The following is a 7,039-nucleotide window of genomic DNA, read 5'->3' as shown; positions in this document are numbered from 1 at the left end:
TCGGTGAGCTAGCTCAATTATGCCATTGATAACCCGATATGAGTTTATGGCAAGTTGCATGGGGTTAAATTTGTAATAATGGAGGATTTCGCAAAAGAGGGTATCAAGGGGAAATTGAAGTCCACATTCGATAAAAGCAACCACGGGAAAAAGCATGGAATCCCCATCCAGCATAATAGAGTCCTCATTCCCAGCTAGCCTAAGTTGAACGTCGGCTGAGATAGAAAACACTCTCCTAAAGTACTCAAGTTTTTCTGGGGAATCTACCCTCCACCTAAACGTACCCATTATCTCGGCTTAGAATGTTTTGGGAGAAATTTTAGGAGAAAAGAGAATGTTAGGGATTAGAAACCTCGGCTAAAACCTAGGCTGGCACACGAAGCTAGGGTTTTGAAGATCTAAGGTGATCTTGTTTTTATTTCCCTAAAGAACAAGGTTCTAAATCAAATCCCAAGCCTAAGTCTATACGGGAATAAGAATCAAAGGCAAGAATCTGAAGACAAAACAAGATAAAATAAAAAGGTGAACATGATTCAAAACCAAGAAGGATTCAGAGTCAAAAACAACAATCAAGACTCAGACCAAAACAGAAGCATGGTAGGAACAGTGCTAAAAACATTCAAGTAACACAGTGATAAAGCTTCATTGAATAACAAGAAGTTGATTCGTGGTATCTAAAAGTGTGAGAAAAACGCAGTACAAATGTTCAATGGCAACATAGGCAACATGAAGACAGTACAGGGAATAAACGCAAAGCAACTTAAAAACACAAGAACTGATTTACAAATGACTAAATATGGCAGTCAAAATGAGGAATTTAAGCAGCAAGATGCATACAAATGGATTCATGAAAGTATTACGCATGCGAAATAGTGAAAGATTGAACCAAAAGAAGAAGAAAATAGAAATTTACCAAATGGGGCCGAGAGCAAGATTGCCGGAGTTGAAGAACTTAAACGGAACAGGGCAGTTGAAAGCTCGTCAGAGAAGACGAATGAAACGGTTGTAGAGCTTTGAGTAAACAGTAATGGCGGATTAAGAGCGGAAGTTTAAAGAGAGAAAATTTACGAAATAAGGGAAATTATTTTTTGCAAAAGTGAAGAGACGCAGAGAGAGGGAGAAGTTTTGTCAAAATTGTGAAAAGGCGGTAAACCATAATTATGTGCCTTGGATGACGTGTCTATCAGGCGGCGTGTGCAGAAGCGATGCGTCCTGATAGCGCGTGTCAAGTACAAACCAATGCGAAAAGATTGAGTGGCAGAAACGGTTGGGAAAACCGTGCGTGACAGCTCATGTGCAGATAAACTCTTGGAGTTCTTGATTTAATGAAGCAAAAACATCGGCTAGAGGAACAATCTCAGTTAGGATATTTAAATAACTTAGTTCTTGGTTCTTGATCCCTGATAAAAATGGATAATTAAAGTATTGGGTACTAGGAGCCAACAAGTCGTCTTCTCGGTCGAAAGATAGAATGAATTTTAGCCGACATAATGTATGAATAAGCAGTGTAGGTTCTATCACCTCAGGTTGCCAAGGTAATAGAACCTAGGGGGCAGTTATGGGAACATATTTTTTGATTGACAGCACGTGGCCAAGGTGACGCCGAAGCATCAGCCGAGGTGCCACGTGGCCTGGTCTTGATGTCGAGGTGATCTTGGCTAGGTCGAGGTGATCTTGGCTAGGCCGAGGTTATATTTGGAGATATCGGAATCCGAAATGAGCAAATAAGAGACAAGAGTCTTAGAATGGGAGAGAACCTCAGTCTAGAGATAGATAAAGCTCTTAGGGAGTTTATCTCTATCTAAGTGGGAGTCCAAGATGAGCATTGAGCCAAAGTCCATTGAAACTAGGTTTCTAAGGGGATCAAGTTAGTGCTGGCTATAAAAACATGGCACTTTTGTAGGTCTAGGATATGTTGTTTATGCTCTGTCTAGTGAGTTAAACACTATTGGCTATCTTTGAGAGATAATTACTGATTTGATCGTCGGAGTGCCCCTAGGTGACAAACCACCGCCAGATTCTTATCTTTTTGTAACATGTTATTCGGGCTTAATCTATTCTGCCGGTGCTCTCCTGCTGAGTTTCTTTATTTGGTTGTGTGGTCAAAAATCAACACCCACATAAATATTATACAATTACTTGATAAATATTTTTTTTAAACGTGGAGGAAATAAGGTCAAACCCACAAAGAAACCTCACCTAGACCATTGTTGACTAGAGAGGTCACACACACCCAAACTTCCCGATGTGGGAAGCCAGTCGAAATACTTGATAATTTGCTAATAATATTTTTTAATTCGTCCCAAAATTTTCAAACTGTGATTCGATTATTTATTATTTTATCATTTAATTTATAATATTGCTTTTAAACTATTCAAACCGCGCCATACACACTACAACAAAGATTGAGGAAAGTAAATAATTATTAAAAGAAATTCTATTATACATATCTCTTAATTTATACACCTTTGGCCCTATTTGTTAGAGGTATATAATGGGCGGATTTGAGGGAAGACCAATATAATATGAGGTGGGTCTCACATGTTTTTTTGTCTCCTTATATCTCGTGTTTGGTTGCTCTAGATATAGAGAGTTCGGATAGTATATCCCCTAAAAAGGGATATGCAATATCAAGCCTCAATGGTATTGTATATCTCCTACTATCGGATATAGGGAATCTTTCATTCAAAGGTAAAAAATAATTACTCTTCTCTTATTCCATCATGTATCCTATCTTAACCAAATATAATATAACTGACCTCACAGTATATATAATTCATCGCATATCCTACAACATATTATATCCTGCAACATATTATATCCCATCTTTATCCTCAGGTATTACATATCCTCCTCAAACCCTTATATCCGATCCGAACAATCAAACGGGGCCTTTAAGTTATGTCATTTTCTCCTTTAGTTATGATCAATTTTCTTCGTTAATTATGACATTATTTTAGTTATAACTCATGAGATTATACCTCATTTGTTGTTTAATTATAATTTTATTTTAAATTTATCAATTCCCGCCCTGTATTTACACACCTTTGAAGGTGTATATATCATAATCTTTTCCAGTTATTAATTGTTTTTTTCCGTGAGGGTTATTAATTGTTAGGTTAATCTAGAGATTGGATCAGTAATGTGAGGATCACCACTTTGAGATAGTGAGATCCACTTGGCTTTGTTTAGGAACAAATTATTTTAGGCTCCGTTTGGTTGTGTTTTGAAAACATAATTCTACACTTATATTTGAATATGATGTTTGGAAGGAGTTTTGGAATCAATTTTCCAAAACTCTGCAGAGAACTCTGTCTCAGGTGCGATTTTTGAAAAAAAAATTTTGCAAATTTTGCCTAACCGGTCGCCTGGCCGGTTGACCAGAATAGTGATTTTTTTTAAAAAAAAATTTTCCAATTGATATGTTAATTTGTATATAATCGAAAAAAATATTTTTTGAAATTTTTAAAAAAAATTATATGTTTTAAAATAATTTTGAGTTATATGTTTGGTTATGAGTTGTAAATTTTTGTATCAAATATCAAATGTTGCATCAACAATTCCCCACTCAAATAAAAACTCTTTTCAAAACTCTTTATCAAACAAATTTTCCACACTCAAGCCATAATTCCAAACCTCACAAATTCAAAATACAACTCATACTCTTAAATCATAGTTACAAAGTTCTACCAAACGTAACCTTAGTTTTTTTACTTTAGATTTTGTTTCGGAATACATTATTTTAGTTTTTTAATTAAAATATGAAGTAAAAAAATTAGTATATTTAGAATAATTTTTTAATTTTTTTATTAAAAGATGTATAAAAAAAAATTAAACTTTTAATATAAATTTTTAATTTTTAATTTTTTAATAATTTTTTAACTTTTAAACTAAAATATTGAATCATACTTTTTAATCAAAAAGTTAAAAAATCACAAAAAAAACTAAAAAATCAACAATCTAAATCAAAAAATAAAAAAATTCTTTTTTCTCTACTTTTTACATATATTTTCATAAAAAGCAAAAAATCATTTCAAATATATTAATTTTTTTACATTATGTTTTAATTAAAAAAATAAAAAATTACTTAAAAAAAGCCTACTTCCAAACAAGTCTAATTGTTGGGTTAATCTAGGGATTGGATCCGCAGGATGAAGAGATTGGATCAGTCGCGTGAAGATCACCGCTTTGATATGGTGGACCCACTTCTATCATCAACCAATGCAGACGCGCATCCACCGTCAAGAATTTATTTACAAATTAACATTTTTCTTTTTTATAATTTTTAACACAAAAATAATTTAAATTTCATAATTTAGATCAATAGTTATTGATTTAAAATCTAACTATAGCTTCATAGTCTCTTCTAATTGTAAAAGGTTTGTGCAAAAATAATCTAAATTTGTTTATTGCATATACTATTCCTAGTATTTCAAAATCTAAGTTGGTCATGGTCGTGTTTTTTTCTTTAAATTTTTCAGAACTATATCTACAAATGCGTTCTTTATTTTTACTATCATACTTATTAGGTTTAGCTAATAATATTGTTCCCTATCTTGATTGACTTGCGTCTGTTTCTACGATTATATATTCTGATTCCAAGGGAAGTTGTAAGTCTGGTAAATTTTTACAAATGTCTTTAATTTTTCAAACTATCTTGTTGATTGAAATATTTTTGTCCTATGGGTGTGATCTTACTATATAGTGGTCCTATTATTTTACTAAGGTTGAGAATATACATTCGTGCATAATTTAAAATTTCTAAAAATGATTGAAATTGTTTTGTATCTTCTAATTTATCTGAATAATCTAAAATTTTCTTGACTATGTGAGGTTGTAACCTGATTTTTCCATCTCCTAACTCCATTCCTAAAAATTCTAGATGAGGCTTATTTAGAACCATCTTTTTCTTGCTAATTATTATTCCATTATTTATGAATTCTTCTAATGTTATATATAAATGATCTATGTGACTATTTCTATCTGGGCTAAATACTAATATGTCATTTATATATACCAGTATAAAACTATATTTATTAAATATGTTATCCATCTTACGCTGAAATATGGAAAGTGCATTTTTTAATCCAAAAGGCATAACTAGCCATTCGCAATGTCCTTGTGGGCAACAACAGGTTGTCCAAGGTATGCTTTCCTTTTCCATTTTTATCTGCCAAAATCCCGACTTGCAATCAAATTTACTAAATATTTTTGTTGTCTGTATTCTATTTATGAGCTGATCTTTATCTAGTATATTATATTTATCGTCTTCTATATTATCATTTAATCTTTTATAATTTATAACCATTCTAGCTTTTTCTCTTTTTATCTCTACATGATTTCTAATCATGAAAGCAGCGCTCCTATGCGGACTATTACTAGGTCTAATTACTCATAAATCTAGTAACTCCTTAATCTGTGTTCTAAATTCTTCTATATCTGCTGGCGTATGATCTATTTGTACTGATGTAATCCTATAATATTTTTTTTTTATCTAAACTGGCTAAAATTTTATTTCTTTCCCAGTATTTCATGGGTTGTTCACCTAAAATCTCTGTTGTTTCAGCTAGTCTTATTATTTCATCTAAATCATTTTATGTTCTTCTGTATACTAGCTTTTTCTTTAATTTTCTAATTTTTGCAAAAATTAATTTTAGGCTAACTGTCTGTTGAAAATTTTCTAGGTTCCATTCAAATTCTTCTAAATTATCTAATTCATAATTTTCTATGTCTAAATTTTTTAAAGAAGTATTTGCTATCTCATCAGGTATATATTTTTGGGCTGACTCGGGGAAAATATTTCTACTAGGAAATAAAAAACTTGCGGGAACTGAATCTACTCCTATGGTACCACCACGTTTCCCACGCAACTCTTATGAATGGGCTATGGTGCTAAGGGCATATGTTGTGGGTGCATGTACAGTTCGTTTGAAGAAACTAATGTTGTTCTGGCTGATAAATATGCCGCCTTGTAAACTAAGTATGAAATTAAGTCCTAAGATGAAAGGATGATTTTGTCGAGTATTTCCAATCCAAACTTGAGGTAATAGGAACCATTCTATGTGTTAAGTTTGAGAACCTAGGTAATGAAAACTAATCTGTGCTCCATTAATGCAATGTGTATATGTCTGTTTAAGGCCATCGGCTATACTGACTAAAGCTGGGGTTGTTAAAGCTGTGTTCCATCCTGGTGGAACTATGTGTTATTCAATATATGACTTACTAGCTCCGGTATTTATCATGGCATCTATATTAAGGGTTTTTCTACAAATTTAATTACACAAGAGATCTCAACTAAATTTGACTTGGGTATAACAGGGTAATTAAATGGTAAATAAGTATTATCTGACTTTGCTTGAGAGTATTGACTAAAGGGTTGAGAATCAACTAGGTTGACTAATTCTAAAGAGTTCATATGTTCTTCAACAAGTTTATCTTTTAAAGGGTATTTATTGTGAAATTGTTCTAACTACTGTTTAAGCTGTCTATTTTCTAGTTCTAAACATTCAAATAGCTAAACAAATAGAACAAATCAACCAAATTCAAGATAATTTAAAACAGAAATTAGAAATTTTAGAACAACTTGTAAGATCTTAGTTTATGAGTAGCGATAAAAAAAAGCTAATAGAGACTATCAGGTTATTTTAAAACAAGTAGAAGATTTTCATAATAACCCAGAAGGAATCAGTAGCTATCAAGGTATAAATCAATCAGATAAAATATCAGTAAGACAAAATAATATAGAAATTTTATTTCTAATCAGATTGTGTGAAAAATTTGAAGAATTATCAGAACAACTACACAGTGTAGAAAATCGTTTAGCTTCTTTAGAAAGAATAATACTTCAAAAAAGAAAAGAATTAGAAGGACAAGTAAACAAACTCCAATCTCAGGTAAACGAAGAAAATATAGCTAGATATTTTGAAAAGCTTAAATTAACAAAGAAACATGTTTGTAGAACTTACAGAAAATAAAGATGTTTAAACAGCTAGTAAAAGGAAGTAGCAGTAAAAAGCGTAATAAAGATGAAGATATTAAA

This window comes from Camellia sinensis, chromosome 3 (genome assembly GCF_055761805.1).
Source record: "Camellia sinensis isolate YWXY chromosome 3, ASM5576180v1, whole genome shotgun sequence".
NCBI lineage: Eukaryota > Viridiplantae > Streptophyta > Magnoliopsida > Ericales > Theaceae > Camellia > Camellia sinensis.
This window is presented reverse-complemented; position numbering follows the sequence as displayed.